General features: G+C 46.7%; 1 protein-coding gene across 1 annotated transcript in view; it reads right to left on the minus strand.

The window, feature by feature from the left end:
• The window catches only part of pde2a (phosphodiesterase 2A), a 303,048-nt gene extending 285,185 nt beyond the window's left edge, over window positions 1-17,863 (minus strand). The window contains exon 1 of the mRNA XM_073044332.1: window positions 17,642-17,863. The gene's annotated coding sequence lies outside the window, so the exon portion shown is untranslated. The remainder of the gene's footprint in view (window positions 1-17,641) is intronic.
• Window positions 17,864-19,139: the final 1,276 nt, after the last annotated feature.

Genomic DNA, 19,139 nt, shown 5'->3' on the forward strand with positions numbered 1-19,139 from the left:
CTAGACTCTCCCACTGTAGGAAACATCTTCTCCACATCCACTCTATCTAGGCCTTTCAATATTCAATAGTTTTCAATGAGATCTCCCTCCCCTGCAATGATACAACTGTTGCTGACATAATCATAGATGATGACAAGGAGGCATACAGGTGTGAGATAGATCAGCTGGTTAAGCAGAACAACCTGGCACTCATCATCAGTAAGGCCAAGGAATTGATTGTGGACTTCAGGAAAGAGAAGTCCTCACCGAGGGATTAGGAGGGGAAAAGGTGAGCAGTTTCAAGTTCCTGGGTGTTAACATCTCAGAGGATATACCCTGAGCCCAACAGGCTGAGGCATTTACAAAGAACACATACTTCATTAGGTGGATGTCACCATGAATTCTCGCACTTTTCTGCTGATGTACCATGGAACGTATATCAACTGGTTGCATCACCATCTAGTACAGAGGGGCCACATCACAGGCTCGGAAAAATATGCAGAGAGTTGTAAATCAGCCAGCTCCATCACGGGCACTAGCCTCCCCAGCATTGAGGACACCTTCAAACAGTGATGCTTCAAGAAAGCAGCATTCATCATAAAGGACTCCCACTACCCAGGACGTGCTTTCTTCTCAGTACCACCTTCAGGGAGGAGGTACAAGAGCCTGAAGGCACACAATCAACATTTCTTCCACTCTGCCATCAGATTTCTGAATGGACAATTAACTCAATGGTTCACTGGTTCCATTTAATATCAGAGAATGTATACAGAATACAACTTGAGATTCTTACTCTTCACAGGCATCCATGAAACAGAAGAAAACCCCCAAAGAGTGAATGATACCACAGGCTGTCTCTCTCACCAGCAAGAGTGATAGAGGCATCACTCCTGCCACAGTGAGGTGAGAGCAGCAGCTCGCTGTTTCAATGATACCGTCTGCAGCATCACTTTTATTCCAAGATTCTACCACTCGAGGATCAGCAACGAACTCTCACTCACCATCGAGAGAGAGAGGGTGATTGCTCACGTGCAGAACACTACCATGAGTACTGCCTCAGTATTTTTGCTCTCTGTTTTCACTCATTTCATTTTTACATGCATTCCTCATTGTCATTTATCGCATTTTGTGTGTTGCACTGTATTGCTGTTGCAAAACAACTTTAATAACATATAAGTGATGTATGTAACGGGGTGGAGATACATCCCTATGAAAGGTATAAGGTGCTCCTTCCCCCCACTAGCTTGCAGGTCACCCTTGGGCGAGGTGTAGCACCTGCTTAGCCCCCACCCCCCCCCCCCCACCCTGATCAGGGTCACGTGAAGCCACGGGAGCAGGTGGTGGATGGTTGAAAGAGCAGTCGGTGCAGATCACAAGTCCTGGTTATGTGACCACTGACACCAGGCAGACAATCTCTAAAGAGCAATGATAAAGGCTGGGGTCACTTGTCTTGAAAAGACACTGCCCAACAGAGGGCAATGGAAAAGTACTTCTGTAGAAATTTTTTTTTTTTTTACTGAGATACAGTGCAAAACAGACTATTCTGGCCCTTCGAGCCAAGCTGTGCATCAGTCCCCCAATTTAACCCCAGCCCAATCAGAGGACAATTTACAATGACCAATTAACCTACCAACTGGTATGTCTTTGGATTGTGGGAGGAAACCGTAGCATCTGGAGGGAACCCACGCAGTGACGGACCAAATGTAGAAACTCCTCACAGGCAGTGGTGAGAAATGACCCCGGGTCACTGGCACTGATAAGCTTCACGCTAACCGCAACGTACAGCCCCTGATCACATGACACAGCACATGGTGAAGACAATGGAGATAATCAGTGATAATAAACCTGATTCTGATTCTGAGCAGAGATTGTCACAACACATCAAAACCAAAACCTTTAGCAAAAGATATATAGCTGAAACCTTCATAGGAAGAGAACGTCATGGGCAACGCCAGCATTTATTGCCCATCCATAACCGTTCCTGATATGAGGAACCGGTTAAAATTCAGATTCCTAACTACCTCTGCCTGAGTACAATACTGCACTGGGAAGTCTTGTAGGATGGAGTTCATAGCTCCCTGACAGTGGCTGTGCAAGTTGACAGGGCGGTCAGAAAGGCGTATGGCAAGCGTGCCTTTATTAGCTGAGGCACTGAGTTCAAAAGCCAGTTAGCTATGTTGCAGTTCTATAAAACTCTTGTTAAGCCACATCTGGAATTTTACAACACACACAAAATGCTGGTGGAACGCTGCAGGTCAGGCAGCATCGATAGGGAGAAGCGCTGTCGACGTTTCGGGCCGAGACCCTTATTGCTTGAATTTCCAGCATCTGCAGATTTCCTCATGTTTACTTCTGAAATTTGACACACAGTTCTGGTCGCCCCATTGTAGGGGTGTCGAGGCTTTGGAGAGGGTGCAGAAGAGGTTTGCTGAGAGAGCTCAGAGGAGAATGGCCAGACTGGTTCAAGCTGACAGAACGGCGACAGTAACTCAAAGAATCACACAGTGGTTACAACAGAAGAGCATCTCTGAATATGCAACATGTGGAACATTGATGTTGAGGGGCTACAACAGCAGAAGACCACAAGCATACAGAATTACACTCAGTGGCCATCCTATCAGGTACCTCCTGTGCTTAATAAAGTGGCCATTGGGCGTACATTGGTACTGGAATGCATGGTGACACTCACGGGCCGCCCCAGTGCATCTTGGTCGTTAATGTAAATTTCTCCACTCACTGTGGGTTTCAATCTACTTGTGCTAAATAAAATTAATCTGAAACTGAATCAGATACCAGGAAAGTTTCATCTTGCATACCATTCATACAGATCAATTCATTACACAGTGTGCTGAGCTAGAACTAGGGAAAACAATAACAGGACATTGGTGAGGCCACATTTGGAATACTGCGTCCATTTCTGGTCGCCCTGCTCTCGGGAAGATGTCATGAAGCAGGAAGGCGTGCTGAGGGGATTTACTGAGTCATGCAGAGAAGTTAAGCAAGTTGCGACTATTTTCAATGAAGTATAGGAGAATGAGGAATGATCGTACAGAGGTATCTAAAATCATGAGGCGTATAGGCAGGGTGAATGAATACAGTCTTTTTCACAGGGTTGGGGAAAATCAAGAACTTGAGGGCAGGGGTTTAAAGTGAAAGGGGAGAGAGTTAATAGGAGGGGCAACTTTTCTGAGTGGTTAGTGTACAGAAAGAGCTGGCAGAGAAAGTGGCTGAAGCAGATATAATAACAACATTTAAGATACATGGACAGGTTATAGTTTAGAAAGATATGGACCAAACAGTTTGGAACCACCAGCGCTCTTGAGCGGAAAAGCCTACAGATAGTAGTGGATACGGCCCAGTCCGTCACGGGTAAAGCCCTGCCCGCCACTGAGCACATCTACACAGAGCGCTGTTGCAGGAAATCAGGGGCCCCCCGCCACCCGGCCATGCTCTCTTCTCGCTGCTGCCATTAGAAAGGAGGTACCAGAGACGGTGGTTGAGACAGGTACAATAACATTTAAAATATATTTGACTGGTCTTTCCCGCTTGGTGGTGCAATAACATCAGCGCCGGACTCCGGAGCGAAGGTTCCCGAGTTCGAATCCAAGACGGGCTGAGCGTCGAGCTAGCAACTCGGCCTGATAAAAACAAGAATAGCTTGCCACGGAAACACCATCATGACGGTGCCCCGATAACTCCACTGCCAAGTTAAGGACTATTCTTCTTTGACTGGTCTATGGGCAGGTTGAAGTTTGAAGAGATATGGGTAAACAGTCAGCTTGGTCAGCACCAGTGAGTTAGACTGAAAGGCCCATTTCTATGCTGTATGACTCGGTGTCTCTAAAGACACTGTTATTCCACAGAACGAGATCCTGTTGCCCACCCACCATCAAGGACATATATATAGACAAGTGCCAGAAAAGGGATGGTAACATAGTGAAGGACCCCACCCACCCTGCTCATGGACTGTTTGTCCACTCCCATCGGGGGAGGCTACATATCATCCACTCCAGGACCACCAGACTCAAAAACAGTCACTTTCCCCAAGCAGTGAGGCTGATCAGCCCCTCCACATCCCCAACCACCACTACTTTATCATTTCCTGTCAGAGTCACCTTACGTACAGATACTCCTGTGCCTAGTGTCACTTTATGGACATACAATCAATCAGTGTGTATACAAGCTATCTTATGCATTTGTATTTATTGTGTTTTTTATTATCATTTTTTTTTGTGTTGCATCGGATCCGGAGTAACGATGATTTCGTTCTCCTTCACACTTGCGTACCGGAAATGGCATTAAATAATCTGGAATTGTAACTGGTGATTCGGGAGTCTTCCCAGACTGGCAGGGGACAGGGCCCAGTCTGAGAACTAACAGAATATTACTCGAAGCTGTGCTGTGCAGTTAGAGCTGATCCACTTAGCATGAGCCCAGCTGACAACAGAATAAATAGTATCAAATGGCAAGAAATAATTTTCTTCAGAAATAAAATCTCTCCAGAATCAAATGCAATCATTACTTTACGCTGGGCTTAATCTCTGAGCAATTGATCAGTTTGCTTGAGATCCTGGCAACATGGTCTTTACTGAGCCTGCAGTGTGAGAGAGCACGTGGACAGAACTTCCCATCAACCTGCCGATCCACTGTTAACCCTCTCACAACTGAAGCAAGCAGCAGCACAGAACTGTTGCAATATAACTCAGGGTTGGAATAAACAGTGACTCTGGGTAATTACACAATGCAACACACACACACACAGACAAAATGCTGGAGGAACTCAGCACGTCAGGCAGCATCTATGGAGACATACAAACTGTTGACGTTTCAGGCCAAGACCCTTCCTCGGGAATGGAAAGTGGCAGGGGGAGAGAGAGAGACCAGAATGGAAAGGTGGGGGAGGGGAAGGAGGCTTCACTAAAAGATGATAGGTGAAGCCAGGTGGGTGAGAAAGGTAAAGGGCTGGAGAGGAAGGAATCTGATAGGAGAGAAGAGTGGACCGTAGGAGAAAGGAAAGGAGGAGTGAAGCCAGGGGAAGGTGATAGGCAGGTGAGGAGAAGAGGTAAGAAGTCAGTGGGGAATTGCAGGAGGAAGAGGAAGGGAAAAAATTACTAGAAGGAGATCAGGTAAAAAATAACACAGTGAGCAGCTGCTTTATCCCACTGATTCTGTACAGACACGCAGTGTGTAACCCTCACCCTGAATCGACAGTGATTCTTGTACAATAACACATTAAGTAATCCATACCCTGAATAAACAGCAGTAGCATCGAATTACACCGTCACCCTTGGCCTATCAAGCAATCAACAGTCAATCCTCATACTCTCCTCCCACTCACACACATAGACAAACACAAACACAGACACAAGCACACACACAAACAGACGCAAGCGCGTGTGCGCGCACACACACACAAACAAACACAAACACACACACATGCACAATAACACACAGACACAGGTGTGTGCACACATACACACACAAGCACACAGACACACATATACACACAAGCAGACAAACACACAGACACTAACACACACAGCCACACAAACACAGACACACATCCATACACACACAAACATAGATATACACAGACAGACACACACACACACGGTGTAAACAATCCCCATTCCTATCGCATTAGTAACATCAGCAATTACTCGGTAGGCAAAGGCAGTCTCCTCAGTATTCAGTTTCCTCTCACCTGACATACTGAGACTCCTCTCTGTTCCCCAAGAAGACCAGAAGACAGGAACTGAATTAGGCCATTCAGCCCATCGAGTCTGTTCCATCATGTCTGATTTATTATCCCTCTCAACACCAGTCTCTTGCCTTCTCTAGGTAACCTTTGATGCCCTGACTAACCAAGAAACTATCAGCCTCCGCTTTAGATATACCCAATGGCTTGACTTTCCCAGCCTTCTGTGACAATGAATTTCACAGATTCCCACCCTCTGGCTAAAGGGGTGCCATGGTAGCATAGCAGTTCTCACAATTCCGTTACAGCTCATGATGTCGGAGTTCAGAGTTCGATGCCGTAAGGAGTTTGTACGTGCTCACTGTGGGTTTTCTCCAGGATGTCCGGCTTCCTCCCACAGCCCAAAGACCTACAGGCTAGTGGGTTAATTGGTCATTCCCATGAATTCTCATGAATGCTCGGGTTAAGTCAGGGGCTTGCTGGGTGGCTTGGCTCGAGAGCTGAAAGGGACTTTTCCACACTGTATCTCTAAATAAATAAATTCCTCTTCACCTCTGTTCCAGAAGGATGTCTTTCTATTCCGAGGCTGTGCCTTCTGGTCCTAGACTGTCCCACTGTCGGAGACACCCTCTCCACCTCCACTCTATGTAGTCAGTGGGTATCAGTGAGATCCCCCTCAAGAATTCCTTCCTTATTGCCAGATGTTGTACAGTCACTGTATTGAACTGGGGCTGCCACAGCTGTCCACATCTGGAGTTATTCACAAGCATTTCCTTGGCCACCTTGCCAAAACTGTCTGTAGCGCTGATAACTCACTAGGCCTCCTGCCCACAATGAGGCCTCTTGTCCACAAGGAGGCCCCCTGGCTCACCAGGCCTCCATCCACAAGGAGGCCTGTTTCACCAGGCCTCCTGTCCACAAGGTGGCCTCCCTCAGGCTGGAGAAGCAATACCACATATTCTGTCTGGCTAGCATTAATTTCTCTAACTTACCATCATTCTTTTCTATACCCCTTCTCTCTTTTTCCATTTCCCATTCTGCTTACCCTCTCACCCCTCATCTTCTCTTCAGCTGCCCATCACCTCCCCCGGTTCACCTCCTCCTTCACTTTCTCCCATGGTCCACTCTCCTCTCCTATCAGATCCTTTCTTCTTCAGCAGCTCTTTACCTTTTCCACCTATCACTTTCCAGCCTCTTACTTTCTTTCCCCCCCTCCCCACACCTACAAGTCTTCCCCCTTACCTGGTCTCACTTGTAACCTGCCAGCTTGTCCTCCTTCCCCTCCCCTCACCTTCTTATTCTGGCATCTTCCCCCTTCCTTTCCAGTCCTGATGAAGGGTCTCAGCCCGAAATATTGACCGTTCATTCCCCTCCATAGATGCTGCCTGACTTGCTGAGTTCTTCCAGCATTCTGTGTGTGTTGCTCCCCCTGTCCAGTTGCATTGAGCTTTCCCTAGAGCTACTTTTAGATACATAGACATACATAGAAATCTACAGCACATTACAGGCCCTTCGGCCCACAATGTTGTGCTGACCGTGTAACCTACTCTAGAGACTGCCTAGAATTTCCCTAGCGCAAAGCCCTCTATTTTTCCAAGCTGCATAATAGGCTCTTAAAAGACCCGACTGTATCTGTAAGAGGGCTTTTGTGAGCAAAAGGACCAGATGCAAGAGGTTGAAGATGCGGGAACTGAGAGTGACGCAGGAAAGTGCTGAAGGAATTCAATGGGCCAGGCTGCGTCTGTGGTATGGATAGTTGAAGTTTCAGGTCAGAACATGGAAGGAAATTGCGGCGGGGAGAAAAAGAGGTTGAGGGAGAAGGAGTGGCACAAGATCTGCAGGCAATGGGTGGACCCAGGTGAGGAGAGTTGATAGGGAGGTGGAGTTGAGGCACTTGAATAAGACAGTGGAATTGAAAATTGTGAAGGCTTCAAGTCAGGTCCAGTTTACCGTCATGTGAAGTTATCTTATCAGTGTGGAAGTCCAGAGAGATCTTGGGGTCCACATCCATAGATCCCTCAAAGATACCACGGCGGTTAAGAATGTGAATGGTGTGTTGGCCTTCATTAGTCGGGGGATTGAGTTCAAAAGCCAAAGGTAATGTTGCAGCTCGATAAATCCTGATTAGACCACACTTGGAGTATTGTGTTCAGCTCTGGTCGCCTCATTAGCTTTGGAGAGGGTGTGGAGGAGATGTACTATGAAGCTCTACGGATTAGAGAGGATGTCTCATGAGTAAAGGATGAGCCAGTTAGAGCTTTTCTTTCTGGAGTGAAGGATGAGAGGAGACTGGATTGAGGTGTACAAGCTGAAAACAGGCACAGATAGAGTGGACAGCCAGCACGGTTCTCTCTAAGCTGGCTGCACAGTACCTGAAATGCTCCCACACACACAGCCTTTGTAGCGGCACAGCTGGAATTTTCTTTTATATAATGTTTTATTTAAGCGCAGTTTTTCAGACTGAGTAAAAATTTCCTGCTCAGGGCAATGGTTAGTCTGCGCAGCTGTAAAAAAAAATGGGGGGGATGTTGACAGCCAGAAATATTTTCCCAGGACGGAAATGGCTGCACAAGGGGGCATAATTTTAAGGTGATTGGAGGAAAGTATAGGGGGGATGTCAGTTTTCTTTACACAGGGAGTGGTGGGTGCGTGGAACACCCTTCTTGGGCTGGTGGCAGAGACAGATACATTAGGGACATTTATGAGACTCTTAGATGGGCACATGGATGATAGAAAAATGATGAGCTATATAGAAGCGATGGAGTTAGATTGATGTCAGGGTAGGTTAAAATGTCAGAACAACATTTAGGCTGAAGGGACTTATTGTGCTGTACTGTCTAATGTTCAAGTATATTGTCATTCAACTCTACACATGTATACAGCTCAACAAAACAATTTTCCTCAGAGACCAAGATGCAAAGACGCAAAACACAGCGTGTCTGTATATATCACATATAGCACAATAATATTAACAGATTTTTTAAAAACTGTTCTGTAGATGCACAAGTTCTATGTTCTATGTTGTATGTGCAAAAGTACGGTGAGACACAGGGACAATGAAAAACCTGCTTTCAGCAAAGTCACAGGCACACACAGAGGTACAGACTGAACTAAACTGGTCAGAGTATTGTAACAGATCCCCAAAGCTGGCGTAGCAGTCAATGTGATGTTATTACAGCTTGGAGTGCCGGAGTTTGAAGTTCAATCTCTGTAAGGAGTTGCTGTATGTCCTCCCTGTGGAATGCATGGGTTTCCTCGGGGTGCCCCAGCTTCCTCCCAAGGCCCAAAGACATACCGGGTAGGTTAACTGGCCGTTGTAAATTGTCCCGTGATTAGGGTCAGGTTGAAGCAGTGGCTACTGGGTCAGCACAGCTTGAAGGGCTGGACGTGTCTGCTCTGCACTGTATGTCTATATAATTAAATAAGATAACCCCCAGGAGTGTGCCAATCTGTGGGGACTGCAGTTTGAAACAACAGGACCAAGGATCAACTTTATTCACTGTGTACACTTACATGTATTAGGGAGGTGCTGTGGTGTGTTGGTCAGGGTATACACACAACAAAAAACAATTATAAACAGTAAAGATTGTATAAAAATAGACTTAGAACTACGGATGTGGAATAAAATGTGCATAAATATGTAAATACCAACAGGTATTGACAATGTAAACAGCATTATAAAAAGATGTTTTAAGTGTTGACACTGCAGTGCAGAGACAGGGAGCTAATAGATAGAGGGGGTGGGGACGTAATAACAATGGTTGATCAGATTAACAGATGAATTTGAATTTGTTAATTTTCCAAAAATTGGTTAGCTTAAAACACAGGTAAAATAGTTTTTTTTAAAAAAAATGAAATACTCTGCTGCTCTAAACTTTCCATTTGGAAAATCTTTACTGAGGAGCAGAAAAATTAGCCCCAGCAGATGTGTTTTTCTCTTCGCAAGGTTAGAACATCCAGCTGCATCACTGCTTAGTACAGACACTGCACTGCAGTGGGCAGGAAGACTCCTCAACAGACAGTCAGAACTACCCAACACATCACCGGCACCAGCCTACCCGCCATCAAGGACACATACAGTATACAGAAAAGTGGCGGAAAAGGGCCGGTAGGATCAGGAAGGATCCCACCCACCCTGCTCACGGCCTGTTTGTCCCACTCCCATCGGGGGAGGTTACACAGCATCCACACCAGGAACACCAGACTCAAAATCAGTTACTTTCCCCAAGCAGTGAGGCTGATCAACACCTCCACCCACTAACTCCATCATTACTTTATTATCTCCCGTCAGTCACCTAGTATCACTTTATGGACATACAATCAATCTATGTATAGAAGCTATCTTATGCATTTATATTCATTGAGTTTTTTTTATTACTGTGTTCTTAATCTTATTATGTGTTTTTGTGCTGCATCGGATCCAGAGTAACAATTATTTCATTCTCCTTCGCACTTGTGCACTGGAAATGACATTAAACAATCTTGAATCTTTAAACAGCTAACATTTCGGGCCAAGACCTTTCATCGGGAGTCCTGATAAAGGGTCTCACCCCGAAATGTCCACCATTTATTCCTCTCCTCAGATGCTGCCTGACCTGCTGAGTTCCGTGTGTGTGTGTGTGTGTGTGTGTGTGTGTGTGTGTGTGTGTGTGTGTGTGTGTGTGTGTGTGTGTGTGTGTGTGTGTGTGTGTGTGTGTGTGAGAGAGAGAGAGAGTGTGTGTGTGAGTGTGTGGGGCTCTGGATTTTCAGCATCTGCAGAATCTCTTGTGTTTAGAAAATCTCTAATCTCGTTTACCTCCAAGATCTTAACTACTATTAAACTATTACTACACTGAGTAAAGGGATCATCATAAATATTTACTCAAAGACTACAAATGTACCCAAACTAATACTTTCCAATGAAAATCGCCTGGATGAACTTTAAAGCAACGAAAATTCAGGCCATCTTAAAAGTTTCTTTAAAAGTAAACACTTCAACCGCTCTATAATGTTGCTTACATTATAAGTTTCTTGTCACATGTCACGCCAAAAACGTGGTTTGAAGTGTTTACAGTACAGTGACGGGGTAATAGATCGAGTGGGATGGAAGGGCTAACTAGAGTGGTCGATCAGATTAATTGCCTGGGGGACAAAACATTTAAGTGTGCAGCATTTGGTAATATGATGGATAGATAATTGCCAAGGTACCATCCAATGTAGTCAGGAGTCTTGGAGAAGCGATGTGGAAGGTTGTAACATTTGGAACAGCAAGCTGCTGGTCTCCTGTTCTCATTGGTGCAGGAGCTGCCAGTCCCCCCTTGACGGAGCGAGGGAGCCTGTATGGGATACCGAAGCGCTCGCTGGGTTATGGACTGTAGTTTTTGGTAGGACTTTGGATCAAGGTCTCCTTGGAGGACTTTAGCTATTGTTGCATAGTTTGGTGGGGGGGGGGGGAGAGGGAGGGTCAATGTTTCTGCTGCTGCTTGTGTATGGGAGGAGCGGCTTTGGAGTTCCTATCATTCATTCTTAGGGATTTCTTGTTTCGTGGATGTCTGTGAAAAGTAAGAATTTTAGGTTGTATACTTCTACCTTCTCAGAGGCTCCCCTCCCACCCTATTTATATGTGGTATTATCCAGAATGGAGGAGGGGGCAGGGAGGGATGTAAATGTCTGAGTAAACTTATTCCTGGGGCTGGCAAAGATAGCTATTCGTTAGTCCTAGAAGCGGGCAGCGGCGGGTCCCACCGGTGCGGGCAGCCTGGCGATGTTCCGGGGGTCTATCTGTGCCCGGATAACCGCGGAGAGTGGACACACGGAGTCCACGGATACTGGTCCGTCTAAGCTGCGTGGATGCGCGACCGCGCAGTAACTGAAATGCTCCCGCGCACATAGCCCTTCTGGAATGGGACGCAAAAGCTTACAAACGTGGAGGATTTTCTTTGGTGTACTGCACTTCATTATACCTTTCAATTAATAAATAAATTCAAAAGTATGTGATCTTTCAGTTTTCGTTTGAAATATAGTATTCACATTATAAAAACAATTGAAATTGCTGTGTAGTGTAAAAATTCCCTGTTCAGAGCGATGCTTGGTCTGCACAGCTGTAAACAAAACGTTAGAGGGAATGCTGTTCACACGTACCGTGGGGATGCTCTAGAACCACTGGGCACTACCCCAGGGAATAAATGCCTTTCTTAACAAGCATGGGAGCCTTTGCATTTTCATTTATTTATTTAGCGATACAGCACCACGCTGCCCCAGCAACCCCTGACAAGCCCAATTAACTCTACCCTAATCATGGGACAATTGACAATCACCAATTAATCTATCTGGACTGTGGGAGGAAACCAGAGCACTCAGGGAAAACCCATGCATTCCACAGGGAGGATGTACAGAGACTCCTTACAGAACTGCTCTGGAATTGAACTCCAAAATCTGGAATGGCCCTAGCTGTAACATCATCATACCAACCGCTGCGCTACCATGGCACCATAATTTTAATTAGTTCCTGTTCGTGATACTGTTTCCAAGGCTTTGTCTCTGACTTTGCTGTGAATTGAAATCTGGAACAACTGTATGGTTGTAAAAAAAAGTCTTGCTCCCATTTCTCCTGGATGTTCTCCTAGGTTAGAACATAGAACTGTAGGGCACAGGAGCAGGGCCTTGGACCAATAACGTGATGCCAAACCAATTAAATTAAGACTCAAACGGCCAACTAAACTCATCCCTTCAGCCTACACGATGTCCATGTCCTTCCTCATCCCTAGGAGAGGAAGGATCTTCACCGAGAAGACATATGAAATCACGTGGTGAAAGTGGAAGCCACTGGGACAATCAACCTTCTCAGCCCAGGACAACAGAGAAAACTTGTGGACAGTAGGGAAGGGAGGATAGGCAGGTGATAGAGAAGGGACGCGCTCAGACCGATGGTTTGAGATGTGTCTATTTTAATGCGAGGAATACTATGAATAAAGCAGATGAGAGAGCGTGGATCAGCACTTGGAGCTATGATGTTGTGGTCATTACAGAGACTTGGATGGTGCAGGGGCCATCGAGTGCCAGGCTTCAAATGTTTCAGAAAGGACAGAGAGAGAGGCAAAAGAGGTGGGGGCGTGGTACTGTTGATCAGAGATAGTGTCACAGCTGCAGAAAAGGAGGACGCCATCAAGGGGTTGTCTACAGAGTCTCTGTGGGCGGAAGTTAGGAAGGGATCAATATCTCTACTGGGTGTTTTTTATAGACCACCCAATAGTAACAGGGACCTCGAGGAGCAGATAGGGAAGTAGGGGTATAAATTGGAAGCATAAATTGGAAACAGATGTTCTCAGGGAAACGTACGGAAGAAATGTGGCAAATGTTCAGGGGATATTTGCGTGGGGTTCTGCGCAGTTACATTCCAATGAGACAGGGAAAGGATGGTAGGGTACAGGAACTGTGCTGTACAAAGGCTGTTGTAAATCTAGTCAAGAAGAAAAGAAGAGCTTACAAAAGGTTCAAAAAGATAGGTAATGATAGAGATCTAGAAGATTATAAGGCTAGCAGGAAGGAGCTTAAGAAGGAAATTAGGAGAGCCAGAAGGGGCCATGAGAAGGCCTTGGCGGACAGGATTAAGGAAAACCCCAAGGCATTCTACAAGTATGTGAAGAGCAAGAGGATAAGACATGAGAGAATAGGACCAATCAAGTGTGACAGTGGAGAAGTGAGTATGGAACCAGAGGAGATGGCAGAGGTACTTAATGAATACTTTACTTCAGTATTCACTATGGAAAAGGACCTTGGCGATTGTAGGGATGACTTGCAGCAGACTGAAAAGCTTGAACATGTAGATATTAAGAAAGAGGATGTGCTGGAACTTTTGGAAAGTATCAAGTTGGATAAGTCACTGGGACCAGACAGGATGTACCCCAGGCTGTTGTGGGAAGTGAGGGGGGAGATTGCTAAGCCTCTGGCGATGATCTTTGTATTATCAATGAGAATGGGAGAGGTTCTGGAGGATTGGAGGGTTGTGGATGTTGTTCCCTTATTCAAGAAAGGGAGTAGGGATAGCCCAGGTAATTATAGACCAGTGAGTCTTACTTCAGTGGTTGGTAAATTGATGGAGAAGATCCTGAGAGGCAGGATTTATGAACATTTGGAGAGGTATAATATGATTAGAAATAGTCAGCATGGCTTTGTCAAGGGCAGGTCGTGCCTTACAATCCTGATTGAATTTTTTGAAGATGTGACTAAACACATTGATGAAGGTAGAGCTGTAGATGTAGTGTATATGGATTTCAGCAAGGCATTTGATAAGGAACCCCATGCTAGGCTTATTGAGAAAGTAAGGAGGCATGGGATCCAAGGGGACATTGCTTTGTGGATCCACAACTGGCTTGCCCACAAAAGGCAAAGAAGTGGTTATAGATGGGTCATATTCTGCATGGAGGTCGGTCACCAGTGGTGTGCCTCAGTAATCTGTTCTGGGACCCCTACTCTTTGCAATTTTTATAAATGACCTGGATGAGGAAGTGGAGGAATGGGTTAATAAATTTGCTGATGACACTAAGGTTGGGGGTGTGGTGGATAGTGTGGAGGGCTGTCAGAAGTTACAGCAGGACATTGATAGGATGCAAATCTGGGCTGAGAAGTGGCAGATGGAGTTCAACCTAGATAAGTGTGAGATTCATTTTGGTAGGTCAAATATAATGGCAGAATGCAGCATTAATGGCAAGACTCTTGGCAATGTGGAGGATCAGAGGGATCTTGGAGTCTGAGTCCATAGGACACTCAAAGCTGCTACGCTGGTTGACTCTGTGGTTCAGAAGGCATACAGTGCATTGGCCTTCATCAATCGAGGGATTGAGTTTAAGAGCCGAGAGGTAATGTTGCAGCTATATGGTACCCTAGTCAGACCCCACTTGGAGTACTGTGCTCAATTCTGGTCACCTCACTACAGGAAGGATGTGGAAGCCATAGAAAGGATGCAGAGGAGATTTACAGGGAAGCTGCCTGGATTGGGGAGCATGTCTTATGAGAATAGGTTGAGTGAACTCAGCCTTTTTTCCTTGGAGTAAGAGGATGAGAGGTGACCTGATAGGTAATGAGAGGCATTGATCGTGTGGATAGTCAGAGGCTTTTTCCCAGGACTGAAATGGCTAACATGAGAGGGCATAGTTTTAAGGTGCTGGGGAGCTGGTACAGAGGAGTTGTCAGGGGTAAGTTTTTTTACGCAGAGAGTGGTGAGTGTGTGGAATGGGCTGCCGGTGGCAGTGGTAGAGGCAGAAACGATAGGGTCTTTTAAGAGACTCCTGGATGGATCCATGGAGCTTAGAAAAATAGAGGGCTATGGGTAGTTCTAAGGTAGGGACATGTTCAGCACAGCTTTGTGGGACGAAGGGCCTGTATTGTGCTGTAGGGTTTTCTATGTTTCTATGTTTTTCAATGACAGAGGACTCTGGTGAGCCTATCCCCCAGTAGGGCTGATGAAGAAGAAGATGAACAAGGCATACTGTCTCTATATATTATTCTGAGATTGATTTACTTGTGAGTATTCATGATAAATATAATCAAATCAAGGAAAAACAAAAACTGACAAACAGCCAACATGCAAAAGAAGACAAACTGTGCAACTACTAAACAAATAAATACATGAATATTGAGAACATGAGATGAAGAGTCCTTGAAAGTGAATCCATAGATTGTGGGAGCAGTTCGCTGTTAGGGTGAGCAAAGTTATCCTCTTTGGTTCAAGAGCCTGATGGTCGAGGGGTAATAACTGTTCCTGAACCTGGTGGTGTGGACCTGATGGTTGAGGGTAATAATTGATCCTGAACCTGGTGGTGTGGGACCTGATGGTCAAGGGTAATAACTATTCCTGAACCTGGTGGTGTGGGACCTGAGGCTCCTGTACCTCCTGCCCATACCCCAGAGGTGAAGAACAGAGGACCATGGAAGAAAGGGAAAGGAAGGTTGTGGAGGTGGGTTGGAGCTGGTAAGAAGACCTTTGTGGCTTCTCATTAATTGGTCCGATCAGCTTGTCTCCCGCCCCTGGACTCCATGGGGCCATGTCTGCATTAGGGAAATAGACAGCTGAACTTTCTGTTCAGACCCCCCTCCCCCCCATCTCTAGAAGGAAAACCCCCAAAAAAGAATGAGAAATTCTATGGGTGTGGGGGGTGGAGAAGAGGCCCATGGTAGTATTGTGGTTAGCGTGACACTGTTACAGCAGGGGGCATTCTGAAGTTTAAAGTTCAATTCCAGCACTGTTCTTGTAAGGAGTCCCTGTACATCCTCCCCGTAGAATGTCTGAGTTCTCCCCAGGAGCTCCAGTTTCCTCCCACAGACCAAAGACCTACTGGATAGTAGGTTAATTGGTCGCAGTAAATTCTCCTGTAATGAGGCTGGGGTTAAATCGGGGTTGCTAGGACAATGTGCGTCAAAAGGCCGGAGGGGCCTGTTCCATGCTGTATCTCTAGATCAATATATCATATTGATAAATAAATAAATAAATAAAGGGATGGTTATTACATTGTGGGGTGGGTCAGTTTTGAAGATTAAGAGCCAATTGATAGTGAGAATGTACCAGTGAAGACTGAATCCCCCTTCAGTCACCGCAGAATGGGCAAGGTCATGGGGGGGGGGGGGGTGCAGTGACTCCACCTCAACCCTCACCTTACCTCTCCCCACTCTCATCCCTCTCCCCACTCAGCAACAGCTGGATCCGATTGTCCGATTCGATGAGCCAGAGAGTAGTGAATCATTGCCACAGGTACTGGGTACATTTAAAGCAGAGGTTGATGGGTTCCTGATTAGTGAGTGTGTCAAAGGTTACGGGGAGAAGGCAGGAGAATGGGGCAGAGAGGGATAACAGATCAGCCAGGATGGAATGGTGGAGCAGACTTGATGGGCTGAATGGCCTACATCTGCCCATGTCACTCTACCCAGCTGCATCCCTGGGTGCCCAACCCAAATTCTTGGGATCACCCCCAGCAAGGAGGAAGGGGTGAGAAGGGTGAAGGAAAGGGTAGGAGAGGGGAGGGGAAGGAAGGAGAGGGAGAGGTTTAGCTTGGGGAGGGAGGAGGAGGAAAGGAAAATAAGATGGGTGAGGGAAGAATAAATCTGGTGGAGGGAGGGGGAGCAGAGGAGTGAGGGGTGGGAAAACAGGGAGTTAGGGGAGTGAGGGAGGGAGAGAGGGGGAATGTTTGGCGGGAGGGAAGAGAGGCAGGGGGAGTTTAGACAACTGCGGCGGTTAGATAAAGCAGAAAGAGTCTCAGCCTGAACATCAATTACTTCTGCATCTCCACAGATGCTGTCTGACCTGCTGATTTCCCCCAGCATCTTTGTGTGTGTGTTACCCTGGTTAAATGGATTGCTGATACCCCCATATTACCTCACAGAGATGTGGGCTGAGGGGGTGAGGGCATGGCAGGATGCAGAAGGCTGGCAGCTTCCAAGCCAGCAAAGGGTTAATTCTGAGCCGCATGTCCCAATCTCACTTACCCCCTGCTATCTCCTGCCCCAAACCCCACACAGCCGGGCAGCTGACAAACCTCCTCCCGCTGTGCACCTACCTTCTAGACCCTGGCTCCCTTCCCCTGTGCAACACACACACGGACCCACATACATATACACAAACACAAACACACATACACAAACCCAAACACACACACACACACACACACACACACACACACACACACACACACACACACACACACACACACACACACACACACACACACACACAGACCCAAACACACATATACACATACACAGACCCACACGCATACATACATATATATACATAGATCCACACACACAATGACACACGCAGAGACGAACGCATACTGACATACAGTATAACACACAAAGACGTGCGTTGTACAGTATAACACACAGAGACAGACACTCAGGGAGACACTAACCCCTCACACACACCCAATTCGAAACCCATACTCACTCCCTCTGCCGTACACAATAGGACTGGAAGGCACCCCTTGCGCTTACCTGGACAGCGACAGACTGGCTCGGATCACTCTCTGGTTTTACCGCGGCTTGCTGTCCCTCGCCTGAAAGATTGAAACAGCGCGATCAGGATGTGGTGCCAGGATTAGAACCATGCTTGCATACCGCCGCCGCTCCGCTCCGCACCAGCTCGTGTCTCTGTCTCTTTCTGTCCCTCGCTGTGCAACTCAACGCATTCGTTCTCTCTCTCTCTCTCTCTCTCTCTCTCTCTCTCTCTCTCTCTCTCTCTCTCTCTCTCTCTCTCTCCTCTCTCTCTCTCTCTCTCTCTCTCTCTCTCCTCTCTCTCCTCTCTCTCTCTCTCTCTCTCCTCTCTCCTCTCCCTCCTCTCTCTCTCTCCCCCCCTCCCTCCCCTCCCTCCCCCTCCCTCTCTCTCTCTCTCTCTCTCTTTCTCTCTCTCCCTCTCTCACGTTCTTCCTCTCCCTCTCTCACACACACAGTTTCACAGCTCGCCAGTGCATCTACACTCCACATACGAAGGGTAGGTGAGAGGGGAAGAGAGGAGAGTCTGGGGGCTAGAACGAACATCAAACATCGCCCACCTGCTCATCCCCCCGCGATGAGACAGGGCAGGTGGAGCGGGTTCAGCCACCAGCCTTTGGCCCTTCAAGTAAATTTACAAAAGAAATAAAACACAGAAAATGGAAACAATATTAGAAGAAGCAGTTCCTGTTCACTTGGGAGTCTGCTAGGTCCTAACGCTAGCCGATTCAGCGCCAGCGTCGGGAATGGAAAGACTCAGCGAGATGTTCTTGAGATTCCAAAGAGGAGAGTCGCGCAGCTACCTCAACAGAGATGAGGAGAGATTTCATTAGCCAGAGAATGGTTCTGGGACTGAAAGGGTTAACGTATGGGTGGCGTTTGATGGCTCTGGGCCTGTACTCACTGGAGTTTAGAAGAATGAAGGGGGGGATCGCATTGAAACCCATCGAATATTGAAAGGCCTGGATAAAGTAGATGTGGAGAGGATGCTTCCTGCAGTTGGGGTGTCTAGGACCAGAGGGCACGGCCACAGAATAGAGGAACGTATATTTAGAACAGAGTTGAGGAGGATTTCTCTAGCCAGAGACAATAGACAGTAGGTGCAGGAGTAGGCCATTCGGCCCTTCTAGCCAGCACCACCATTCACTGTGATCATGGCTGATCATACACAATCAGTACCCTGTTCCTGCCCTCTCCCCATATCCCTTGACCCCGCTATCTATAAGAGCTCTATCTAACTCTCTCTTGAATGGCACCCAGAGACTTGGCCTCCACTGCCTTCTGGGGCAGAGCATTCCACATATCCACAACTCTCTGGGTGAAAAAGTTTTTCTGCATCTCTGTTCTAAATGGCCTACCCCTTATTCTTAAACTGTGGCCTCTAGTTCTGGACTCACCCATCAGTCAGCGGAACATGCTTCCTGCCTCCAGCATGTCCAATCCCTTAATAATCTTATATGTTTCAATCAGATCCCCTCTCATCCTTCTAAATTCCAGTGTA

This window comes from Hemitrygon akajei, chromosome 4 (assembly GCF_048418815.1).
Source record: "Hemitrygon akajei chromosome 4, sHemAka1.3, whole genome shotgun sequence".
NCBI lineage: Eukaryota > Metazoa > Chordata > Chondrichthyes > Myliobatiformes > Dasyatidae > Hemitrygon > Hemitrygon akajei.